At 33.8% G+C, this 16,605-nt stretch overlaps 1 protein-coding gene across 1 annotated transcript in view; it reads left to right on the top strand.

Moving 5' to 3' along the window:
* The window catches only part of gfra4a (GDNF family receptor alpha 4a), a 148,439-nt gene that overhangs the window by 90,905 nt on the left and 40,929 nt on the right, over positions 1-16,605 (top strand). The gene's annotated exons all lie outside the window — the stretch shown is intronic.

The raw sequence follows: 16,605 nt of genomic DNA, 5'->3' as shown, positions 1-16,605 counted from the left end.
ACCATTGCTTTTGATAGTGATCATAATATATTTGCTGTAATAAGTAATTCTAAAGACATTAGTATTGATTAGATAAGACTGGAACATGCTATCAAAGCAACAATGATTGCAGCCTTATGTTCTCTGAGTAGCCCACATTATGTAAATTATTACTTCCTCATTGAGATATCAGTTCTCTGTGAACTGCACATTTAGTGCAAAAAAAGCTTTCTGTTAAAAGAAAGATCTGGTAATAAGGTGATTTTCTTTGATTTTATCATATCTTAGGACATTTAGTTCGTAACAGACCCTTGAATCAAATATTTTAAATCAAGAAAAAAATATGGCATAAAAATGTGTGTGAGCTTGAGTAATTATTACACATACATCTCACATTAAACAGCTATTCTGATCAGGTTAAGCGAGACCTGATGCAATCTGATCTGCCCCACAGCACCATTAACACAACACATAACTTCACAGTCTGAGCACAGCTCTCACACAATGAGCCTTGTTTATTTGTGTGTGTGTGTGTGTGTGTGTGTGTGTGTGTGTGTGTGTGTGTGTGTGTGTGTGTGTGTGTGTGTGCACACGTGCATTTGAAGACGTGAAGGAGGCTTAACGAGCAAGCTGAGTTAAACCCTTTTCACACTGTGAATGAAGCATCTCAGCCATGTCCGTTGTGGCACTGAGCTGTGGCACTGATAAAACCTTTAATATGCCATTTTATTTACACACACACACACACACACACACTCACCTCCTTAGTGTGTGTAGAGCCTGATCTTTCCTTTCTTAAAAGCAGTGAAGCAGAGGAACGGTTTGCATTTCAATCCAGATCTGTGCGTGTCCTCTGCTCCTCGCCGCCCCTGGAGGATTTTGCCTTCTGCTTTCAAATGTCTATTTTGGAGGCATGATAGAAAAGTTGATTGCAATTTGCTGCACAAGCCATTTGAATATAACTGTCTCCACTTCCGCTTTCTGACAGGCCTCGGTTCTTCAGACTGAAAAATAATCACTCTGAGTCTGAACACACACGGGAACCCAAACATACACGCCTACAAACAAGCATGTTACCTTGAAAAGATCTATGGAGGCTGTTCGTAGCCTGTGTTTAAGAGTCCCAGCCGTGTCCATCAGACGGATCTAATTGCTGCTTTTCCCAGTGTTTGGGATGCTGCATTTCCTGTCTGAACTTGATGCAGAGGAGGGGGAATGATGGGAGCTTTATGACAGATCCATCCGTACTTCGTGTTTCTGGGTAAATAGAGCTTGCGAGCGAATGTGTCTGAGTTTGTGACAGGCAGCGTAATTCTTCCTAAAACTGAAAAACATCGTCTCCTTAAATCTGGACGTACATTCTCATAAACGCACACAAACAGAGACTTGAAAGCATGCTGTATGCATGTACGCACAAAGACACCTACTCGCATAGACACGGCAAGGATGTGACTGCAAACAAAGGTAAAGAAAAATAAACTGCATTTCTTATTTGTAAAGGAAGCTGGGCTGGAAGGTGTAGTATCTGAATTTTGAAGCGCAGACATTAGGAGGACACCTGACCTACATCGTCGACCTATTTAACAGCTCAGTCGCTGGGTGGCCACAGGAGATTGGACTCTCTATCCCTGTATGAATTCTCACCTAGACACGTATATATTTACTTTATATGGGGTCCGATAGAATTACACTGCAAATATAATCTCTTAACCAGTATTTTTAGACTGTTTTCCAGGAAAGAAATCTAAGCAAAGTTGCATCTAATCATTTTCAGAGAATATATCTTGAATCTACCAAACCTCCCAAGATATAGTGAGGGTAAAATAATAAAAAATAAAAAATAAACTTAATTGAAGATATATTATTTGCATCTAGTTTTAAGGATATTTAGATTTTTTTTTAACTGGAATGAAAATTAAAACTGTTATTTGATGAAAACTGTATTTTGATTTGATTACACCTGTTCTATGATGAGCATATGTCTGAAATAAAATGTATTTTGACATTTTTGGGGTGGTGTAAAGTCAAACATGTCATGATTATACAGATGTCCTGATATCATAATGAAAGGAAATGTCTCAATAAAACACTGAAAAAAGATTTAACCATGTATATCATTTCCACATGTAAGTTACACAAACGTATTTTCAATATTATGGAATGAAGTTATTTTTAAATGACTCGATTAAGTAGTCTCAACATGATTTTATATGGTTCCCTGACAGTAATCATTTATTTGATTTCATATATTTTGGTGTCTATGATCTATAAATTATAACATTTACATTTTACATGTATTCTTTTAGCAGATGCTTTCATCCAACGCAAATTATAAATGAGGAATACAAGCAATTCATCTTAAAGAAGCAATGGACACGAGAAGTGCTAGTAATAATGCTAGTTTCAGATGTCATTCAGAATAGTATAGCTAGAAAAGGCAGGGATTAAGGAACAGTGAGACCATAGACGAATTTTCATAGATTATTTTAACAGTATGCAGTTAGCTATAGCTCATGCGAAAGCAATAGCACATACAGTATTAGCATGCTATATGCTAAATATATGCCCTTTAAGTAAAGCATAACAATTTTATGTATCCTCAACCGAAAAAGCTCCACTCTTCACCACTATGAAGAGTGGTGTCTAACTTTAAACCATTCTAAATCCCAGCATTATTAAACATTCAACACCAGTCTCTCGCATTGCTCAAAAACAAATAACATCTAATTTTAATATTTTTCTTCTCTTCATTTAGTTTTATGCAAATGTATTCTGGGAACTAAACTTTCAGTAATGTCAACAGCAAAAATCATTTTCGAGTACTTGATTGGTTCACATTCGCCCAGTGGATTACACATTTTAGAGAAGTTTACAAAGCCCCTTTCACACAGAGATTCCGGAAAATACACGGATAAAGTGACCCGGGATTTGACCCGGGTTCGTTTGATTTTGCTTCATTCACACTGCCAGTGATTTGCCGGAATCAGAGAGCGCGTTCACACACAACCCGTGTATGTTCCGGAAAGACGCGTGACGTTGGATGTGACGGGTCTCTACTTCAGTCCAGTTTGCAGACATTTTTTCGTTCTTTCTTGTATCGATGACGAACACAAACTTTCTTCTAGAGTAACTGAGCCGCAAGATAACTACGTCATTGCAAAGGCTCGTGAATCCTCACTACGACACACCCCTTATATGGCATTGGTTCTGGCTTTTGTTCACACAGCGCGCGTTCCGGGTCTGAACACGGCAATGTTACTAGGTCCCCAACCCGGCATCGATCCCGGCATCAATCCCGGGTCGTGTTTGCGTTCACACAGAAGGCACTCTGGCAATTTGCCGGGTTCAAAGCGCTGTGTGAAAGGGGCTCAAGAGAAGCACACTTTTGTTGAGTAAACCACAAATAATATCAGACAATTTTTGTTTTTCCAGTATTTTCAGTGAAAAGGGAAATTCTCGAACAGAAAACCTTAAATGGTTTGGCATAATCTTGTATTACTATTTCTTAAGGGGAAAAAGCAGTAAAGCAGTTTTGTTAAAACTTTTCAGGCCATCCATCCAGGGTGTTTCCCTCCCAATGGGCTCAAAACTCCTGGAATAGGAGCTTACTCACCACCTTCCAGGACAAGCGGTTTGGCAAATGGATGGATTTGTCAGCCAAATCAAAGTCAACCAACATGCAAAATAAATATACAAATTCTTCATTTCTAAGAATGTGGCACGTGTTTTAAACTAGATTTTTAAGGATTTTCCCTTTTATTTTGGATACTCTTATATGTCATTGCCCCACAAGCATGTGAAATGTTGCTATATTCTCCTGTGTCAGTTCATGTCAGGTTTCACATAATGCACGATTTGTGAAGACTGACCTTCAACGAGTGCTCTCCCGTATAAAGAACAGCACTGTCAGACTGTCCGTCAATTCTCCTCCCAATCAACTGTCAGGTCATCCTGAAGATCTGATCAGCAGTCATGGATGGATTAAGAGATGTCTGGCCTCTGGGCATAAAAGCATTCAGTACACTGCCTTTCAACCTTCAGGATTCATAGGGAGAAATTTTTTTACAAGACTAACAACACATTCTTCTAATGGGGAAAGTACATAAGCCGCTTGACACTATCTGCCTATTCTTTAAACGACTCTGGAGTGAATCGTTCGTTAATGAGCGACACTCTCCACCTAGGCCACTGACCCTGACTGAGACTCGATAATGAGCTCTCCTGTTAAGAAATGGAGCTGCCGCTCTTTTTAACAGAGCGGCAGATATTGGCATTATCTGCAATGGTGGTTCAGTTACTTTCTTGCATCGGTAGACATTATCCTCCCACCTGTTCTATGTCTCAATAACAGTAAAGTCACGGAGACTGATCTCTCGTGCTGGACTTTAGCAGTCTTTGGCGTCAGTGCAGCAATGTTGGCCTCAGCCTGCTCCTCATTATTAGCTGGTCATTCTGGGTCTTTCCTCAGAGGTTCGATAATATAGAGTCCTTGTGCAGTCCGGCTGCTTACCTGGCATCTTTTAAACTCTAAGTTAATTTGGTTGATAATTGGATTTTGTTTACTAAAACAACATACTTGACAATTATCTGCACTTCCTATCCCTACAAACCTGAATACAATTGGCTTTTTAAAATACACACAAACCATAATACAGGCTACAAATCAGTCAGAACAGAATTTATTGAACCTTTAGACAAAATGGTGTACATATGTTTCCTTTTTTCGTTGTTGTTGAGCCATTTGAAAAATCAGCCTTTTATGGCTCTTATATATAGCATATTGGAGAATATGCGCTCATACTCGAGGAGGAAAAAAATGACCTCAGTTTTCTTCAGAGGCCCAAACAAAAAACATGCAATTTCATGATCAAAGCTCAGTAGTTTTTATTGCGTGGGTAAAACATAATGCAAAACAATGATGACTGAGTGATGAACAAACAAATGTTCCTCAAAAGCATGTTGTATCATATGTGATACTCACATTTTCACATGCTTTTTCAAACAAAATATGTCAAGTTGCTTTTGTAAATGTCCATCTGGAAATATTACTAACAATAGAAATGTTATTCTTACATTTATTTTATAAAAATCATTAAAGATTTCAGAGAAAAAAGACACGTGCTGTGTCAAGTACGTTTAACTTGGACGTTTTAAGTGATTTCAACTTAAATTGCATTAAACCGACTTAAAATGAGTTGAATCTTGTATAACTTATAAAAAAGTGTTGGAAATGACTTAACTTATTTTGACGAGTTAAAGCAATGTAAAAACATGTTACAACTTATCGATCATATCATTTTTTACAGTGATAGTTTATACTTTTTTAGTTAGTAAAAAGCCTTTTAGTACATTGTGTATAGAAATTCTAAAAATTGTACTAAAAGGCTTTTTACTAACTAAAAAAGTATAAGCTGTCAATCAATGTACAATAGACGATTGTGTACAACAGGGTTTTCAGGAAAGTTTTGATTATGTTGATAATTTAGAGGCCTTCAAAATTTGCATTAGATACAGTATAGGCTTTATAGGGTTAATTGCCCCATTGTGTTTGCCCCATTGTCACATTGTGGTAATTGCCCCATTGTGAAATTGTTTAAAAAAATAAACAAAAGAGTACAGAATACGAAAATCATAAAAAAAACTAAAAAAAAAACTGCCTCCCGTCCTTGACTCAAATACATCAATGATTGATGTTCTTTTAGTATTGTTTTAGTTGGGTTTTTAGCCCCAAACTTTAGTTTGGATAAGGTCAGCATGCAAACCTGATTGTTCCACTTGTTAGTCCACAGATGTGGATGAATTATTTGCAATCAAATGATAATTTATTCATTATAACAACAAAAATCTGTCTAAGCTTCACAGTATAAACACGGTCATGTTTCATTAAAAAACAATCAATCAATATATACATCTCTATCTCAATCGCTCTCTCTCTCTATATATAAAGTGTGTGTGTGTGTGTTTGGGGGAGGGTGGAGGGGGAACTAGTTCCAATTATTAGTTTAAGGCTGCGATGACAAGAACACAGCCTGTGTGCGACTGACGCAACTCAGTCACAATGAGAGATATCAAACTGGACTGTAGAGAGAGCCGCAGTGCACGTTCTACACAGGCAAGTGTATGCAATAGGGAGTCACTCGGATTTAAGGGCCAGGCTCTTGATTGATCCATCTGAGGTCTGCTGCGAGATGTGATCTGACAGCAGTTTCTTTGGGCTCCTCAGAGCACAGCAGAGAATCATCAGCATTCCTCTGCTCCGCTCTCTCCATCATTATAAGCTCCTCTATACGTTTCATTTGATTCCTTTATCCAATCAATAACCTGCCAAATAAAATACCTCTTGTTTAGCATAAAAACACCATTGATAATCAAGAAGAGACAGGGGAAGGAATAGAGACAGAGACGATTCTAAGATTTCAGTCTTAGCCGTTTATCAAACTATCAGGTGTTAGTGTATAGGTTTATATCTTGGGACGACACGTATGATATACAGTAAGATTGATAAATAAGGTAAAAAAGGTCACTGGTTCAAAATCGACAATTACATTTTTTAAATAAACCTATTAAAATAGCAGCTGATCATCAGTAAATATACAGGGGCACATTAACAATCTAAAAGTGTGGTTGCAGATTGTAAACCTTGTCAACCTGGCTCATGAATATGAATTATATTACAAAAAAGTGAATTCCTCACTCAGTATTTTTCTCTTGTTTCAACGTGATCTAAAATATGCAAGCATTTTTAAATCAAGATACATTTACTTGAGAAGTAAAATTACATTATACAAGATAGAAGTCTTGTTTGTTTTATTAAGTTTATGCTTAAAACAGGAAAAATCTACTTAAAAAACAACTTAATTGAAATGGAAAAAGACTGAGCAAGAAATAGATTTTTTTTGCAGTGTTATAGTTTGCCTATAAACACAGAAATATAAGAGGTTGCAGGTTCAACATTTACAACAATTTTTTAAGTAAATCCATTAAAATTGCAACTGATCATTATTGATATCAATGCATAATGGGTCATTGGAACAAACTGGGGGGGAAAAGTAGAAGGCCACATTATAAACCATTTCAGTCTGGCTCATGAATATTAATTAAGTGATGTAACATTTGCCCAATAGTTGTTATAGATTTGGTAACACTTTAGAATAATGGTCCGTCATTAATAAGCAACTATGCACGAAGTAATGCAGGACTAATAACTACATTAACACTTCAGCTACTACTATTAACTTATATGGAAACGAGCTTAACTAATCAGTAAGTAATATCGAATTTAGGACTAAGATAGTTCCTTATTAGGTAATCAATAATTACTTAATGAGATTGGCATCATTAAGAAGGTAACTATTATAAAGAATGACTAATTACTAGTCACAACATTAACGTGTCTGAGACGTTACCAATTGTCTTTTTGTGGTCATAAAATGCATCTAATTACTCAAGTGTTACCAGTCACTATGCAGGAACGTGATCTTGACCATTATTTTAAAGTGAAAAACATATTTTTCACTTTAAAATAATGGTCCAGATCACTAGTAGTTCTTGAAGATTGTCTTTTTTTACTCAGAACGTGGTCATAAACATGGATTACTAGTAATTACTCAAGTACCAAGCCACTCTTCAAGGACTACTAGTGATCTGGACCACTATTTTAAAGGGGTGGTTCAGAATTTTGGACATCGGGCCTCATTTCCAAGTTAGCCTGGGTGTTATTTATCAGTGGAGACAGTTTTCAAAAAATTTCATCCAGTCCTTCCAGTTGCATAGTTCGCCGGTGCTAGGCTAGCGCGAGTCAACGGTATCTGCTAGCCTGCCATTAAAAACAGTTTTACCCACTCCACAGTACACCAAAAGCAAATAAATTATAACGCCAGACTATCGATGTAAATGTCTGTTAAGAGAATAATGTTAGAAATCAAACTACCCTTTCATTGCATTGCAATAGTTATACTTTGTTCCCTGAATTTATTAGCACAGTCTACAGCAGCGGCGGAGTGATATGTCGTAACCTAGGCAACCGAGAGAGGCAGTGGGAGAGAGAGGTAGTGCAGGTAGTCCCGACTGTAGTGCGCTTCTGTTCTGTGTTTACTTTTCGGCGCAGTACTACTATCCGGAGTAAAGTAAAATTCCGCCGCTGCTGAGAAACTAGTTCCTGTAAATGTAATGCGATCATTGAGATGCAAGAGTAGTTTGATTTCTAACATTATTCTCTCAACAGACATTTACATCGATAGTCTGGCGTTATAATTTATTTGCTTCTGGTGTACTGTGGAGTGGGTAAAACTGTTTTTAATGGCAGGCTAGCAGTTACCGTTGACTCGCGCTAGCCTAGCACCGGCGAACTATGCAACTGGAAGGACTGGATGAAATTTTTTGAAAACTGTCTCCACTGATAAATAACACCCGGGCTAACTTGGAAATGAGGCCCGATGTCCAAAATCCTGAACAACCCCTATAAAGTAAAAAATATGTTTTCACTTGGTCCAGATCACTAGTAGTTCCTGCATAGGTAATACTTGAGTAATTATGTAGTTTATGACTATATTCAGAGTAAAAATGATGACTGATTACATCTCAGACACACGATAATGTTCTTTATAATTTGTCAGTAAGTTAATCTATCTATAAATGACAGGAACGTCTGTCTGTCTGTGTGTCTTTCTGTCTGTCTGTCTGTCTGTCTGTTAATCGAATATCTCTCGAAACCGTTAGTCCGATGGATTTCAAACTTGACAGGTGTCTTGCTACGGGCACAAGTAAGTGCAGTGCCGAGTTTGACATTGTTTGGATTAGAAATGCAAAAGTAAAAGAAGCACACATTGGTTTAAAAATAAACATTCTGACATTAGAGAGGGTTGTGGTTTAAAAATTGTGGTTTAAAAATAAACATTCTGTCAGCTAAACATTAAGTCAGCTACACTGTTTACTTCTGAAGTAAAAAAGTAGCGATTCTTTTCGAGAAATGTTGCGATTCTTTTCAAGGTTGTTATTGTACATTTATTACAATGTAATTATACATTACAATGTAATTAAACATTTATTACAGTGTTATTATACATTTATTACAATATAATCATACATTTATTACAATGTAATTATACGTTTATTACACATTTACTACAATGTAATTATACGTTTATGTAATTACACATTACAGTGTTATTATACGTTTATTACAATGTAATTATACATTTATTACAGTGTTATTATACATTTGTTACATTATTATTATTATTATACATTTGTTACATTATTATTTGTTACATACTTTTTGAAAAAAGTAGCGATTCTTTTTAAAAAAAAGTATTGATTTTTTTTTTTTAAAGTAGCGATTCTTTTCTGAAAAAGTAGCGATTCTTTTTGAAAAAGGAGCGATTCTTTTCTGAAAAAGTAGCGATTCTTTTTGAAAAAGTAGCGATTCTTTTTGAAAAAATTAGCGATTCTTTTTGAAAAAGTAGCGATTCTTTTGAAAAAGTAGCGATTTTTTTTTTAAAAAGTAGCGATTCTTTTTGAAAAAGTAGCGATTCTTTTTGAAAAAAGTAGCGATTCTTTTTGAAAAAAGTAGTGTAAAGTAATGTAATTATACATTTAATACAATGCAATTATACGTTTTCATACAATGTAACTATACATTTATTACAATGTAATTATACTTTACAATGTAATTATACATTTATTACAATTTAATTTTACATTAGTGTTATTATAAGTTTATTACAATATAATTATACATTAGTGTTATTATACGTTTATTACAATGTAATTATAGATTTATTACTGTTATACATTTGTTACATTATTATTATGATACATTTGTTACATTATTATTTGTTACATTCTTTTTAAAAAAAGTAGCGATTCTTTTGAAAAAGTAGCGATTCTTTTTGAAAAAGTAGCGATTCTCTTGAAAAAGTAGCGATTCTTTGTGAAAAAGTAACGATTCTTTTTGAAAAAGTAGCGATTCTTTTGCAAAAAGTTGCGATTCTTTTTGAAAAATTTGCGATTCTTTTTGAAAAAGTAGCGATTCTTTTTGAAATAAGTAGTGTAAAATAATGTAATTACAAATTTTTTACAGTCTTATTATACATATATTACAATGTAATTATACATTTAATACAATGCAATTACACATTTTCATGCAATGTAACTATACATTTATTACAATGTAATTATACGTTTATTAGAATGTAACTAAATTTATTACAGTGTAATTATATGTTTATTAGAATGTAACTACATTTATTACAGTGTTATTATATGTTTATTACAATATAATTATACATTAGTGTTATTATACGTTTAATACAATGTAGTTATACATTTATTACAGTGTTATTATACATTTATTACAAGTAATTATACGTTTATTACAATGTAATTATACATTAGTATTATTATACGTTCATTACAATGTAATTATACATTTTCTTACAGTGTTATTATACATTTACTACAATGTAATTATACATTTTCTTACCGTGTTATTATACATTTACTACAATGTAATTCTACATTTATTACAATGTAATTATACATTTATTACAATGTAATTATACATTTTTTACAGTGTTTTTATACATTTAATTCTGTAATTATACGTTTGTTACAATGTAATTATACGTTTATTACAGTGTTATTATACATTTATTACAATGTAATCATACGTTTATTACAATGTAATTATACGTTTATTACAATGTAATTATACATTATTGTTATTATATGTTTATTACAATGTAATTATACATTACAGTGTTATACATTTATTACAATGTAATCATACATTTATTACAGTGTTATACATTTATTACAATGTAATCATACGTTTATTACAATGTAATTATACATTTATTACAGTGTAATTATACATTAGTGTTATTATATGTTTATTACAATGTAATTATACATTTATTACAGTGTTATACATTTATTATAATGTAATCATACATTTATTACAGTGTTATACATTTATTACAATGTAATCATACATTTATTACAGTGTTATACATTTATTACAATGTAATCATACGTTTATTACAATGTAATTATATGTTTATTACAATGTAATTATGCATTTATTACAGTGTTATTATACATTTATTACAGTGTAATTATACGTTTATTACAATGTAATTATACGTTTATTACAATGTAATTATACATTAGTGTTATTATATGTTTATTACAATGTAATTATACATTTATTACAGTGTTATACATTTATTACAATGTAATCATACATTTATTACAGTGTTATACATTTATTACAATGTAATCATACATTTATTACAGTGTTATACATTTATTACAATGTAATCATACGTTTATTACAATGTAATTATATGTTTTTTACAATGTAATTATGCATTTATTACAGTGTTATTATACATTTATTACAATGTAATTATACGTTTATTACAGTGTTATTATACATTTATTACATGTAATTATACGTTTATTGCAATGTAATTATACATTTATTACAGTGTTAATATACATTTGTTACATTATTATTATTATACATTTGTTACATTATTATTTATTACATGCTTTTTGAAAAAAATTAGCGATTCTTTTTGAAAAATGTAGCGATTCTTTTTGAAAAATTAGCGATTCTTTTTGGAAAAAGTAGCGATTCTTTTTGAAAAAGCAGCGATTCTTGTCTAAAAAAGTAGCGATTCTTTTTGAAAAATTAACAATTCTTTTTGGAAAAAGTAGCGATTCTTTTTGAAAAAGGAGCGATTCTTTTTGAAAAAGTAGCGATTCTTTTTTTAAAAGTAGCGATTCTTTTTTTAAAAAGTAGCGATTCTTTTTGAAAAAGTAGCGATTCTTTTTGAAAAAAGTAGTGTAAAATAATGTAATTATACATTTTTTACAGTCTTAATATAAATTTATTACAATGTAATTATACATTTAATACAATGCAATTATACGTTTATTACAATGTAACTATACATTTATTACAATGTAATTATACGTTTATTAGTGTAATAATACATTTATTACAATTTAATTATACATTAGTGTTATTATACGTTTATTACAATGTAATTATACATTTATTACAGTGTTATTATACATTTGTTACATTATAATTATTATACATTTGTTACATTATTATTTTGTTAACTTCTTTTTGAAAAAGTTGCGATTCTTTTTGAAACAAGTAGTGACTCTTTTTGAAAAAGATACATTATACATTTGTTACAGTCTTATTATACATTTATTACAATGTAATTATACATTTAATACAATGTAATTATATGTCTATTACAATGTAATTATACGTTTTTTACAATGTAACTATACATAGTTTAAAAACTATGAAAAACTATGTATAGAACTATGAAAAAGTTGTATTTTTTTTCATTTTTGAAAAAGTATCGATTCTTTTTGAAAAAGTATCAATTCTTTTTTGAAAAAGTAGCGATTCTTTTTGAAAAAGTAGCGATTCACTTTCGAAAAAGTAGCGATTCACTTTTGAAAAAGTAGCGATTCATTTTTGAAAAAGTAGCGATTCATTTTTGAAAAAGTAGCGATTTAACTGAATCTGTAAGTCAGCTACACTGTTTAATTCTGAATATTATATTTTATTCTGGTGCGCTTAACGTTATCGTTTTCTCAGAGTTTAGGCTCCTGTGTAATAGTAGCCTAGGCTATTCAGCAACTCAAACATACCAAACCAACAATTACTAAAAACACACAAAAACTGATTTTGCACGGGCATTGCACTAGTAGTTATTAATGAGTAATTATTGATTAAGGAATTATCTCCTAAATTTGAAATTAAATTAATAAATTTGTATAAAAATGAATAAAATTATCCCCTAAAGTTACTTATTCATGACGGATCATTATTATAAAAGTGTTACCATAGATTTTCTGAAAGTGGGTACTACATTTTTTTCTTTATATACTAAGGCCAATCAAAGTAAGCGATCAATCAAACTCTTTAAAAAAACAGTCATTATTGCCAAAAATACAGAGAAAAGGGCAATAATAATATATGGACAAAGGTATAATTTCTAAAAATAGGTGAGTCAGTTATAATGGTTTCTACGCCAACGCTAATGAATTTATGCCAGGACACATTTGGTCACATGGTTCTAGGTACTGCTACAGACTAGATAAATGTATAATGAAGTTGGTGAAAGGAGGATTTAGAGTGCAATACCCTTAAAATAGCTTACTGCAACCACTGCTTTGAGCTAGCGGAAGAGAAATCCCATCATGACAGATTTTTAGGGGGACTATAAAAACAGTGTGGCTGAAGCCCTTCTAAATAAGGTCCAGAATTGCCTATGGACATTGAGGACATACACTAAAGGGTGACACACAACAGGACACGATAGACTGTGTGACAGAGGTAAGCACACTATCAGTGTATTAGGATAAGGGGAGTACGCTGCCTATAAATGCTGAGTGACAGAGGTTCACTGTGATGGCATCTCTGAGGATTGTAGATCCTTATCTCTCTGGGGGACATTGCTCGCTTTCTCTCTCTCTCTCTCTCTCTCTCTCTCTCTCTCTCTCTCTTTCTCACTCGCATGCACCATTAGCACATCTCTGTGCCGATAAGGTCTCTATGCAGGTCTAATTGTGAGGAAGTGTGCGAGAGCTTTGTGAGTTTCTTACCCAAGGGTGCACGATCTGAGAGCGCTGGTCGTCCTATATCAACCTCTAGCAGAGAGACTTCCTCACGCACACACAAGTATAGACCCTTTATTGTTGTAGTTAATCAACTTAATTACCAGATGATAATGCATGCGCTCAATCTCTACAGCAGCATTTGTGTCTTTTATCAGTGTGTGTCCATGTAGGTATTCTACTGTTGAAGTGTGTGTGGGTGTTTAATTTTAGCACACTGATGGGAGGTGTAAAGTATTGGAAGCAATGTGAGTGACAAACTAGATGATTTCCCATAATTGCTTTGGGCACCGCTGCTTTAATGTAGCAGCTGTACTGCGGCAAGGTTCTCAGAATGGCTGCTTGTCAGTCTTCAACCATTCCCGTACATTATTTCATGAAGAAATAATCTGATTATGGCATAATCCATTGAGCAGGTTCATCTTGCACACTGGATTAGTCTCTTTTTAGGCACAATGAGATTAGTTTTTGTGGCGACACACTCACTTCATTGATCTTAGATGATGTGCGAGGTTCTCGCGCATCTCGTCTTTTCTCCTCTCGTCTCTTCACTTCCCTTCTATCGTCTTTTCTTTTCTTGTCACATCTCATCTCATCTCGTCTCCTCTCCTCTCTTCATGTCACGTCTCTTCTCTTGTCTCTTGGTGACAGAAACAGAAAAACTACAAAAATAACGTAAATAGAGTATAAATAGGAATACAGAATATGACAGAAGGAAAAAAAGACTAACTTTGCCCTTGTGAAAAAGTAGTGCGCTTAATTGTATTGAATGTGTACTTGTAGTGTGTCACGGTGTGGTGTGGGTTGAAGAAGACTCAAAGTCCAAAGGCTCCAATACAAACTTTTACTAATAACAAAACAACAAACCGGTACGGTGCAGGCAGACGGGCAGAGGGTACACACACAAAGGTAACATTCACAAGAACCGACAAGGACTGGCTGAACAGAGGGAAACTAAATACAGATACAAATGAACACTAACGAAGTGAGGACAGGTGACACAGATGATGATGACGATAAACGGGTGGGTAATGAGGGAGTGAGTACAGGTGTGGAGACAAGGAGGATTCTGGGAACTGTAGTGAAGACGAAGACAGGATGGTGCAGACGATGACTGTTGCCATAGTGTGCTTTAGATCTTAAAAGTATATTTTGAAGAAAAAACTGTACTAGCAGATAATATAAAATTAATGCAATAAAAGACCACTTTCATAACAATGCTTCTTAACACACTTAAGTACACTTTTAAAAACTGCACTTTGTGACAATGTCAGATTTAAAGTTACTTGAAATTACACATTGTTTTTTTAAATTATATTTTGCCATGCTTTAAAGAAGTTGAATTTTTGTGTTGAATAGTTATGTTATTTGCAGTTAAATACATGACATACAAGTTTCGATAGAAATGACATTAAAGTATTTTTTAAATGCTTTTCACCACATTCAGCAGTACACTTTAACTATATTTCAAAGACAATAGAAGGAATTAGGAAATGGCGTATAAAGAAGTACTTAAGTGGGTCAAAAAGCACTCTAGAAATTCAGCTAATTGAATTTAATATACATTTAAACTAGGGGTGTTTGATTGGAGTGGGAGCTGAACTCTCCAGGAGCAAGGTTTTATTATAATGAACTAATACATTTTCATTTAATTGCAATTACCATGCAATTAAGTGTCAGAAAACATTGATGTAGAGAACAATGGTGATTTCAAACTGCGTTTTTGAGACTTTGGAACACTGCCATTTTAAGGAGAAAATACTCAGCAATGGTGTTGACATGAATTTGCACATGATTCTTCTTATAAAAACACCACATAGATGTATAAACAACAATAAAAACTTGATTTTCACCACAGGGAGTCTTGAATTGTTCATGAGGTAGATGGCCTGAGGGGGAAAACTTGTGCCTGGATGTTCTAGTGCTCAACGCTCTGTAGCAAAGAGGCGGTGGCCTGAGTGTGTGTGATTTCCTCACTGTGGAGATGTACAGCTCTTGGAGGGTGGGCAGTGGAGCACCAATAATCTTCTCAGCAGTCCTGACAGTCCATTGCACTTTCCTTCTGTCCGATTTGGTAGCTGAACCAAACCAGATAGTTACGAAGGCACACAGAACAGGCTCAAAGACGGCTGAAAACTGTATCAGAGGCTCCAGGGGCAGGTTCAATCATAGACTGGCGAGTGGCGTGGAAAAAACTCAAACCTAAACTTTTCAGATGTGCTTGCCAGTTTTATGTGCTATATTAATCGGATGGTCTGGACAGAGATGGTGGGTACTCCGTGGGTGGGCCGTCTGAGGCTGAAACTACTCTCAATAAGACCATTATTGCATTCAGCTTCTTTAAACAGTGCAGAGATGATGATATTTAAGATCTCACGATGTAAGCAATAAAAGTTATTTACTGCATCACACACTAAACAAGCTAAACAAAGACTATAAGGTAAAGTACACACATTGTATTGGGAAACTTATAGACAGCTGTTGAAAATCATTTTTTCCTGCTGAAGTTATTGACATGGGTTTTAGTTAAACAGAAGACAATTATTGCCCTTGAGATAATAAAGCAATGCATGATGGGAAATCAGACATTCAGAATATTTCTCTGCCATTAACTTCTGGTTAGAATGTGGGCTCCTTTCATATTTTTACAATCAAAGAAGGGCACAGTTTTGTTTTGCTTTGTCGCATATGAATACAGGTAATTTTCGGGAAGGATGAAATTGTCCTTTGGTGAACAACTCTGGTACTCAAGTGCTTTGTCATTCAGTCCTCCACACTTTTCTGCTCGCTGACCCTCGGAAAACAAGTTGTGTAACTGTGAAAAGGCAGGAAAAAGTGGATGAGGTTGACATGGGATAAACATTTAAATTATTCCCTTAGTCGCCCACATTGGTTCTAATATTGCTATTTGTTTACAGCAATAAATGTTGTATATTATAACATAGTTTATGAATGACAAATCAGTAACTTTTT

The sequence above is a fragment of the Rhinichthys klamathensis genome, unplaced genomic scaffold, assembly GCF_029890125.1.
Source record: "Rhinichthys klamathensis goyatoka isolate OS25496 unplaced genomic scaffold, OSU_Roscu_1.1 h1tg000053l_1, whole genome shotgun sequence".
In the NCBI taxonomy this organism is placed as follows: domain Eukaryota; kingdom Metazoa; phylum Chordata; class Actinopteri; order Cypriniformes; family Leuciscidae; genus Rhinichthys; species Rhinichthys klamathensis.
This window is presented reverse-complemented; position numbering and strand designations above follow the sequence as displayed.